General features: G+C 33.1%; 1 protein-coding gene across 1 annotated transcript in view; it reads left to right on the forward strand.

Moving 5' to 3' along the window:
- SORCS3 (sortilin related VPS10 domain containing receptor 3) overlaps positions 1-11278 on the forward strand; it is a 690838-nt gene that overhangs the window by 514899 nt on the left and 164661 nt on the right. The gene's annotated exons all lie outside the window — the stretch shown is intronic.

The following is an 11278-nucleotide window of genomic DNA, read 5'->3' on the forward strand; positions in this document are numbered from 1 at the left end:
GCTATAATACTAATGTGATAATGGTGAATTTGTGAAAGGTGGTCGTATTCTTGAAAAGATAGAATCATAGAATACTAGATTTGGGACAGACCTTAGAGCTTATTCTTTCCTATTCTCTTATTCAAGGAGAAAATTGAGACCAAGAGGAGTTAAATAAGATTGACAGCAAAAATTATTCACACTTGTTACTAACTCTAAATGTTGGGGATGAGAAGGGATTGCTAGAGATGAAAAGAAAGAAGACGTGGCTATTCAAGCCCTGATTTCTTGAAAAACTTCTCTTCTCTGGCATAAATGTTGAACCCACCTACCATTATGAGCCAAGGAATAACCTGCCTCCCAGTGACTATCTGAATTTGGTCACTTACTACATAGTACAGTTTGCTTCTTTCTGCTGGACCATTTGATAGGCATTGAGGTTGGATTTATGAAAATATGTGCAGTTGAGCTGTAGAAAAAACTGGGAGCAGCCTGATATAGTAAAAAGATTATGGCACTTAGGAGGCAAGAGCCTAAGTAAGAAGAGTGGTTTAATGCCATGAGAGAGCATTAGATTTAGAGTCAGAAGACCTGAATTTAATCCCACCTCAATCACTTACTAATGATGTTACCCTGGGCAAGTCACTTATCTTCTGTGAGCTTGTTTCCTCATCTAGAAAAAGAGTTGGACTTGACGTGCTTTCAGGTCCCTTGAAAATCTAAACATATAATCTGACAACCTATGTGACCTTAATTTCTTCACTGTGACTAGACAATCTCTTAGGCCATTCATTTCCAGTTTATAGTTCTTAGAACTCTCAATTTTTAGGACTCTTCTCCATTGAATCAGGACTCCCAGCACACTAGACAGGAAGGAAGTCATCATATTTTCCTCCTAAACTCCCCATTTTTATTCATGAGAGTTCCCCATCCTTCCATTTACCCAGTTTCATAATCTTGGAGTCTTTTAAAATTTAATTTTTTTCTTGATTACATGTTGATACAATTTTTAATAATCACTTTCTGACATTTTGCAATTCATGTTCTCTCCCTCCTTCTCATCATTTCCACCTGCCCAAGATGCCAGTTAATATGATATAGGTCATATATGTGTTATTATGCAATACATATTTCCATGTTCTTCATGTTGTGAAAGAAGAAGACACTAGAGAAAAATTCATGGAGGAAATAAAGTAAAGAAAGGTATACAACAAATTTGCATTTAGAATCTGTCAGTTCTTTCTGTTGTGGTGGATAGCCTTTTGTGTGTTGAATCCTTTGGAGTTGTCCTGATTGTTGCATGGCTAATAATAGCTGTTATTCACAATTGATCATCATACTTTATTGCTGTTTCTGTGTACAATGTTCTCCTGGTTCTTCTCACTTCACTTTACATTATTTCACATAAGTCTTTCCAAGTTTTTTTTGTGATCATCTTTTTTGTCATTTCTTGTAGCACAATAGTATTCCATCACAATCATAATAACATAACTTGTTCAACCATTCTCCAATTGATAGACATCTCTTCATTTTCCAGATCTTTGCCACCACGAAAATAACTGCTATAAATATTTTTGTACATATGGGTCATTTTCCACTATCTTTGATCTCTTTGGGATACAGGCCTAGTGTTAGGCCAAAGAGTATGTACAATTTTATGGCCCTTTGGGCATGGTTTCAATTGCTCTCTAGAATAGTGCATCAGTTCTTAGCTCCACCAACAGTGTTTTAATATCCCAATTTTTTCACTTGCCCTGCAACATTTATCATTTTCCTTTTTGTCTTATTAGCCAGTCTGATAGGTATGAGGTGTTACCTCAGAGTTGTTTTAATTTGCATTTTTTAAACTAATGGTAATTTGGAGTATTTTTTCACATAACTAAAGATAATTTTAATTTCTTCATCTGAAAATTGCCTGTTCTTATCCTTTGACCATTTGTCAATTGGGGAATGCTTTGGATTCTTATAAATTTGACCCAATTCTCTATATATTTGAGAAATGAGGCATTTTCAGAGATACTTGCCATAATTTTTCCCCCAGTTCCTTGCTACTCTTCTGATTTTGGTTGCATTGGTTTTTGGAGTCATTCTTAACTTTTTTCTTTCCATTATCTGCCATACTCAAGTTGGATCTAGAATGTCCCCATAATATGTTAACAGTTTATTTCATATTCATTCTCTTTACTCAAATGTTCTCTATCATTCTGAAGTTCTTATCAACTTTCACTTTTATCACCTTATCAACTTTTGCCATAATTTCCCAAGTGATTTTTCACTACATTTATTTCTTTTCCTCTTTAACCCATTCTCCACATAGTTACCAACTTTTTTTATTCCTTAAATATAGACCTAACCATGTCATATAATCAATGCATGCATGTATGCAGATATACACAAACATATCCAAATCTCTTTTTCTAATTTCCACAGAAAATATTCAATGATTCTCTCTTGCTTCTAGGATAAATAAAAAATCCTCAGCTTGACATTAAAGTTCTCCAAAGGCTGATTCCCATCTAACTTTACAGGCTTAAATTACGTTCTTTGTCTTTTAACAAATAATTCTTCATGCATGAAATGTTTTCCCACCTCACATCTACCACAAAAAATTCCTCTCTTCCTCCAAATCCCAACTCAGTAGCTACTTTTTCCAATAGAGATGCTTTTTTTGATCTTGCTAGTTATTAGCACTTGCTTCCTCTTGAAATTATGTTGTAAATATTTTGTATTAACTTACTTATATAGGTAGATTGTATCTAGCTCTTTCACCTGATTGTATTCACCTTAGAGGACAAGGATTGACTTTTGTGTTTGTCTTTGTGTATGTGTATTTATATACATAGTATCAAGCACCGAGTCTTGAATATTATATATATTAATAAATAGTTGTTGCAAAATTGAACTGAATCTAATAAGATAACATTGAACATGGATGAATTTAAATTCTTACACTTAGTTCTTAAAAATCAACTTTAAAAATACAGAATAGCAAAGGTTTCATAAGTAGAAGGCAATAGAGGAGGCTGTGTTTAAGTAGTGTCTAGCAGAACACCATTGGGGGCACCTAGGTAGTACAGTGAGTAGAGTGCTGGCCTGGAGTCAGAAAGAGTAATCTTCTTGAGTTAAAATCTGCCTCAGGCAATTACTGGCTGTGAGACCGTGGGCAAGTTACTTAACCCTGTTTGCATCATGTATAAAATGAGCTAGAAAAGGAAATAGCAAACCATTCCAGTATCTTTGCCAAGAAAATCCAGAAATGCAGGACCCAAAGAGTAGGACATAACTAAAAAACAACAAAGAAGGACAGCATCCAAAGGAACATAGCCTGGGGGAAATTATGAGGCATAGGCCAAAAGGAATAGTATCAAGATTTTCATGGCCCTGCACACCTGCAGATTGAAGAAGTAAGTTGCTTCTCTTCACACCTGCCTCAGTGTGTACCTCAATGAATGTCCCCCTCTCTCTGCTAATACTAGGTGTATTTCTGGGTGAATGCACCCTATGTTTATAGGGAAGATGTTTTGTTGAGGTTTCTTTCACAATGCCATTACAGTAAATGTCTTTTCTTTTTTAATTCTTTTTTTCATTTTATTAAATATTTCCCAATTACATGTAAATAATGTTAACAATAACTAAAATTTTTGAGTTCCAAATTCTCTCCCTCCTTCCTGACTTTAACCTCTCCTTGAGAAGACAAGCACTTTGATTTCAATTATACACATGAGGTCATACCAAATATATTACCATATTAGTCATGTTTCAAAACAGAACATAAATGAAATAAAACAATAAAAATAGAGTAAAAATATACTTCAATCTACTTCAGATTCCTTCAGTTCTCTCTTTGGATATAAATATACTTAACATAGTTCCTTTGGAATTGTCATAGATCACTTTGATCAGAGTAGCTAAGTCTTTCACTGTTGGTCATCCTTTTAGCATTGTTATTACTGGGCATTAGCTTCTACTCACTTCACTTTGAATGAGTTAATTTAAGTCTTCCCAAGATTTATGGAAGCCATTTTTACTCATCATTTCTAATAATTCAATAGCAATTCATCACAATTGTATATCACAACTTATTGAGACATTCCCCAATTGATGGATACCCCCTTGATTTCCAACTCTTTACCACCAAAAATGAGCCACTATAAATATTTTTTTTTACAAACAGGTCCCTTTCCCTTGTTGTTGATCTCTTTGGAATACTAACATAATAGTGGTATTACTGGGTCAAAGAGAATGTACATGTGGTTTGATAACCCTTTGTACATAGTTCCTAACTATAGACTGGTTGGACTAGTTCACATTGCATTAATTATAAATGTTGCAAATGATTTTTTAGTTGATACTCTAAACTTCTCTAACTATCATACATCATATCCTCTGCAAAGAGTGATAGCTTTGTTTCTTCATTCCCTAGTCCAATTTTTTTCTTGTCATTGCTATAGCTAGTATTTCTATTATAATTTAGAATAATCGTATTGATAAAGGATATATTTGCTTCACTCCTGATCTTATTGGGAAGACTGTAAGTTTATCTTGGTTTTAGAAAGATACTACTTATAATTTTTTCAGAAAAATTCCATTGATTCTTATTCTTTCTAGTGTTTTAAATAGCATTAAATATTTATAAAAGACTTCTATATATAACCATATCAGTTTTGTTATTGTTATTGATGTGGTCAGTCATACTGATAGTTTTCCTAATGTTAAACTAGTCCTAAATTCCTGGTATAAATCTCACCTGGTCATAGTACATAATTTTTATGATAAATTACTACAATCTCCTTGCTAGTATCTTATTTATAAATTTTGCATCAGTATTCATTAAGTAAATATAGTTTTCTTTTTCTGTTTTTGTTCTCCCTGGTATAGGTATTAAAGTCATATTTGTGTCACAAAAGGAATTCATTAGGATTCCTTATTGAACTTTTTTTTCAAATAGTTTAAATAGTATTGGGACTAATTGTTGTTTAAATATTTGGTAAAATTCACTTTTAAATTCATATAGTCCTAGAGATTTTTTCTTCTAATGGAGCTCATTGATAGCTTATTCAACGTTTTGTTCTAAATTAGAGTTATGTAAGTATTCTATTTCCTCTTCTGTTAATCTGGGCAATTTATATGTTTGTGAACATTCATCCATTTCACTTAGACTGTCAGTTTTACTGACATATAATTGAACAAAATTATTTGTGATAATTACTTTAATGTTATCTTCATTGGTGGTGCATTTACCCATTTCATTTTTGATACTAGCAATTTGATTTTCTTCTTTCTTTTTTAATCAAATTAACCAATGATTTATCTATTTTGTTAGTTTTTCATAAAACCAACTCCTAGTTTTACTTATTAGATTTTTTTTACTTTTAATTGTATTAATCTCTCCTTAAATTTTCAATATTTCCCTTGCGGTGTTTAATTGGGAATTTTTCATTTCTTCTTTTTTCTAGATTTTTTTTAGTTGAATGCTCAATTCATTGCTATGTTCTTCTCTTTTTTTTAATGTATACAGCTAGATATATAAATTGGCCCCTTAGTACTGCTTTGGCTGTATCTATAAATAGTCATTGATGTCATCTCTTTAATGAAATTTTTGATAATTTTTTATTTGTTATCTCCTTTTTTAGAATTAGATTATTTATTTACCAATTAGCTGTTAATCTATGCTTCTATAGCCCTTTATTAAATGTATTTTCATTTCATTATGATGCAAAAAGAGTACACTGAATATTTCTTCTTTTCTGAATTTGATTTAGAGGTCTTTATGCCCAAATATGTAGCCAATATTTTTGAAGATTCCATAAAAGCTGAGAAAAAGGTATACTCCTTTCTATTCCCATTCAGTTTTCTCCAGAGGTCTCTAACATCTAACTTTTCTAAGATTCTATTTTTCTCCTTGACTTCTTTCTTATTTATTTTGTGGTTAAATGTATCTAGCTCCAAGAAGTGGTAAGTGACTATTATTAGAGCTTTACTATTTCTGCCCCTACTATTTCCTTCATTTAACTTTTTTAAAGAATTTAGATTCTATATCATTTATGCATACATATTTAGTATCAATATTATTTCATTGTCCGTTTTCTTTTAGCAAGAAATGGTTTCTCTGCTTAAACTCTTTAATAAGATCTCTTTTTTTGGTTTTACTTTGCCTGAGATCATGATTCCTACCCTTGCTTTTTTCACCTCAGCTGAAGCATAATATATTTCTTCATCCCCTTATTTTTGCTATGTTTTTCTATGTTTCAAGTGTCTCTTGTAAAAAACATATTGTTGCATTCTGATTAATCATTCTTTTTGTTTCTATTTTATGAGTGAGTTCATCTTATTCACATTCCACTATTATTATTAATCATACATTTCCCTTCATCCTATTTCTATTTATCCTTCTCCTTTTATCCTGTCTCTCCTTTAAAGTAATTTATTTTCCTTTTTACCCCTCCCTTTCTCTTTTCCCTTCTTTTCTTTCTTCCACATTGATAAGATATATTTCTATTACTAATGAGAGTGTGTGTATATATGCATACACATATATTCCATTTTAAAACAAGTTTTGATGTGTGAGGGTGAAGCTTTGCCACCTCCCAACATTCCTCCCTCCACTATAAAATTTTTTCTTGCATGCTTCTTTGATCTTTCTAAGATGATTTTCCCTATTTTTCTTCTCCCTTCCCCCTTCTTTCTCTGTCTATGTATAATCCTCCCAACAGTACTAATAATTATAGTTTTTTGAAGATGAATGCATCTTCTTTCCATATACTGTATAATCTTATTGAGTCCCTTATGATTTCCCTCTCATGTTTAGTCTTTTATACTTCTCTTGACTTGTGTGCTTTAAAGTCATATTTTCTATTCAACTCTGATCTTTTCACCAGGAATACTTGATAGTCTTCTATTTCATATAACAAGTTCTTTGCCTGACATATTTTCTTTTTCACCTGGTAGTCCTATAATTAGGCTATAGCATTAATGGGCAAACTACGGTCCACGGGCCAGATGCAGCCCCCACCGAAATGTTCTATCTGGCAGCAAGACATTATTCCTTATCTGATGAATGCAATGAGTAGGATACAATACAATGAAACTTTGAAAGAGTTGCCTTAGAAACAGACTGACTGATGAGCATTTCCTTTCCTTTGGCCCCCTCTTTAAAATGTTTGCCCATCACTGGGCTATAGTATTCTTGAGAATTTTCATTTTGGATCACTTTCAAGAGGTAGATGATGGGTTCTTTTAATTTCTATTTTATACTTTAGGTTCCAGGATATTTGAGCAATTTTCTTTGATAATTCCTTGAAATATGATGTCTAGGTTTTGATCATGACTTTCTAGTAGATGACTAATTCTTAAATTATTTCTCCTAAATCTATTTTCCATGTCAATTGTTTTTCTAATGTTGTTTTTCATATTTTCTTCAATTTTCATTATTTTGATTTCATTTTGTTGTTTCTTGATGCATTATCATTAGCTTCCACTTGTTCTATTCTCATTTTTAAGGAATTATTTTCTTCACTGAATTTTGTACATATTTTTCATTTGACTTACTCTTTTTTTAGATGTTATTTTCTTTACTATTTTTGTGCTTCTTTTATCAGGCTGTTAATTGTCTTTTCATAATTGTCTTTCTTTATTTTCATTTTAATTAATTTTCCCTTTACCACTCCTATTTGTTTTTTTTTAACTCGATCTTTTCTATCATGATAGTAGATTTTAGAAATTTACTTAGAATTTTGACTATGTTCCCAGCATGGGAGGGGGAATGCTTTGTCTTAAACTTCAAACTTTTCTGCCTTGTTCTTTTCAGTGCTAGTTCTAAAGTTTGGGAAGTTTTTGGTGCTTCAAAGGTGTTATGATATGGAGAGAGGCATGGTTGTGTGGTCAGTACTCACTTAATCTGTACTCTGGTCCTTACCTAGGAAGGGCCTCTTATTCCTTAGGAAATGTGATTGATACTATTCCTCAGGTCCCTCCTCTCTTGGGACCAGAAATGATACTGTTTCTCAGGGTCCTTGATCCCTTGGGGCCAGAAGTGCTATTTAGGACTTTGGTTCCCTCTTTACTGAAAATGCACCTCTTCACCCTTTAACTGTGACTCAGAAGTGAGTATAGGCAATGTTGCTAAACAGTTGCCCCTCAGGGTTTCCATTCCTTCTTTACTGAAAGTATTCCTTTCTTCTCTTGAATGATGACCCAGAAATGGATATAGATTGCCTAACAGTGTCTGGTTTTATATCCAGTGCTTGTATAAGAGTACTCTATAATCTCTTTCTGACCAGTTTCCAAGTCCATTTACCATTATTGGCTTGAAAATCTTCCAAAGCTGTTTTGCTGCTATTACTACTATCTCACCCCACCATTGGTGTTCCATCCACAAGGGCCCTGGACCAGGCCCCTTTCCAGTGTCACAGATCTCTCTTTCTGATCTCATATGTTGCCTTAGCCTGAAAGATTGTGTCATTTTGACCTTTTGTTTGCTCTGTCACGCCAGTATTTTATTTGAGGCATTGTTTAAAAGTTGTTTGGAGAGGAATGTTGATAGAGCTTGGCTAAGATGCTTCTCTATTCCTCCATCTTGGCTCCATCCCTAGAAATTGGATCTAAATATCTTTTATTTAAGGTAATTAGCTGCTCAGGTTAATTATGGAAAGACAGTGTTACCAACATAATATTCTGTCTAGTAGAGGTTCTGCCTCTAATTTGGTGGATATCTCAGGGTTATATAGTCTAAAACTCCCTGTGTCTTGATATTCTCAATCCTTTTATGAAGTACTATAGCTTTTCTCCTATAATACTTATAAGCACCGGCCACCTCTAAATATTTAGTATTTTTCCTCTAAGATATCCAATCTGATATGAACCTGCCAAATGCTACTGCTAATCTTATTCTGACTTGTTCTGAGGATTTCAATTGACACATAATATGAAAAAAAATATATCTGCCATGCCTCTTCTTCCCTCAGATCCCATGCCTGAGGAAGCCCTGTGGGAGTGGGGAGCAGGGAGGAAGAGTATCTTCCTACAGTTAAAACCAGATAAAATATTTTCTAAGAGAGCTTCACAAAACATCATTTTTCTGTTGTGTCATTGTTTTTTAATTAAGCAAATTCTATTATTTATTTAAAAACTTAACAACAATTTAATTTTTTTAAATTTATTTTTAAATATTTTCCCATGTTTCCATGTTTCATTTTCCTTCCCTCCCCTTTTCTCTTTCCCCTTCCAGAGCCAACAAGCAGTTCCACTGGGTTATACAAATGTTATCACTTGGTACCTTTTCCCATATTATTTATTTTTGCTATAGAGTGTTTTTTAAAGCTTAAACCCCAAATCATATACCCATATATACATGTGATAAGTGATGTCATATGTTTTGCTGTTGTACTTCTACTCCCATAGTTCTTACTCTCAATGTAGATAGCATTTCTTTCACATAAGTCCTTCAGGAGTGTCCTGGCTTGTTGCATTGCTACTGGTAGTAAAGTCCATTACATTGGATTATTCCACAATGTTTCACTTTCTGTGTACAATATTTTCCTGGTTCTGCTCATTTCACTCTGTATCAGTTCATCGAGGTTCTTCCAGTTCATATAGAAATCCTCCAGATCATCAATCCTTATAGCACAATAGTATTCTATCACCATCATATACCACAATTTGTTCATTCACCCCACAATCAAGAGACAGCCTTTCATATAAAAGACAAATCTTTCATACACGTGGATGTTAGCTAAAAATGGCATCACCTAGGTTTTTTCAAGCATAATGATACAGTCTAGTGGTTTTCATGGATTATATAATCAATGTGAACCAGCACTATAACAAGGTAGCCAAAACAATATTGAATGAATGAATGAAAAGAATATTTATTAAGCATTTATTATATGCCAGGCACTCTGCAAAGTGTTGGGATTTCAAATAGAAAAGTACAAGAATCCTTGTAATAAAGAAGTTTAAATTGTAATAGGGAAAAAGATTATATAGAGAGTTGTGGTGGTCAGGGAAAGGAATTTGGTCTGGGGAGCCACAAGGATGGTGAATTAATCCATAATAAAAATGTTTGATCTACTCTTTCCAAAAAAAAAGCAATGTTATTATAGATTTGATTATTGTGTCTAAAGCAAGAGGTAAAAAATATCTATGTAGAGTTTGGGTAGAGATTTTATTCAATGGAGCCATGATGACCAGGGAATATATGGAAATTTCAAACATGGTCTGATATCACTGATAATGTGAGTTTGTATGCATTATCTCATGAATCAAGACAGTTCATGTTTAGGTTTAAATTAGATCACCTTTGAGGTCTTTTCTAGCTCTAAGAGTCTACAATATGATAAAATCATTGGAGTTGATTATTTTCTCTGAGGTGCTATTTTCAATTTGGCTAATTTCTACTGGTTGAGCACTGATGCTTGATTATTTATTGTACCATGGTCAATTGAATGGGATTTTTTTTCAGATGATAAAATGAGAGAAGCAGATGTACAACTCAAGTTGTTCATGCATTTATGATTTTTTCATTACTATAGTACAAACTACATGTCATTCTCTAATTTCTAAATATAAACAGCAAACGGATATTCTAAATAAATATAAACCCCTAAGTAAAAGTTAAGTATCTTTTTCACTAAATCCTAATGGTATCCAAATTCTGGATTTATTCCCACCTCCCCACAAGTCACTTACCATTTTACCAAGTCTCTTCTGACTACTTACCAGAGTGTAGTCAATTGTCATCTTAACATCATACTCTGATACTTCTTCTTCTAGCTGCCTCCATGTCAAGAAGAAACTCTTCTGATTTCTCTCAGCAAAGACTATATTTGGATTATTCCAAGCCTTTTGTCCCTTCAGCTCTCTCTGTCTCATTACTAGTCAAAAATGACTTCTTAGAATGGAACAACAAATTTCTAATTCATTTATTTAGTATGCCTGCCCTCCATGCCTTCCCTGGATGAGTAGCATTAACCTTGAATGGATTTGTTTGCTAACCTCTGTGGCTTTAGAATTTTATTGTCTTCTACATAAGAACCATTTCTGATCATATAGGAACCATAACTTGAGACACTCCCCTTGCCTTACTCAGCACTTAAAACCCAGTGATGTAACCAAAAAGGATTGTGTGATTTTATTCTTCCTTTTTGGCCCCAATCTTTCCCTTGAATTGGGGTAAAAGTTATGTGGGAAACTGCTGAGCAAGGCCATTTTCCCTTCCACTTTGCATATATATATATATGTGTGTGTGTGTGTGTGTGTATATATATATATATATATATATATATATATATATATATATATA

Source organism: Gracilinanus agilis, chromosome 2 (assembly GCF_016433145.1).
Source record: "Gracilinanus agilis isolate LMUSP501 chromosome 2, AgileGrace, whole genome shotgun sequence".
NCBI lineage: Eukaryota > Metazoa > Chordata > Mammalia > Didelphimorphia > Didelphidae > Gracilinanus > Gracilinanus agilis.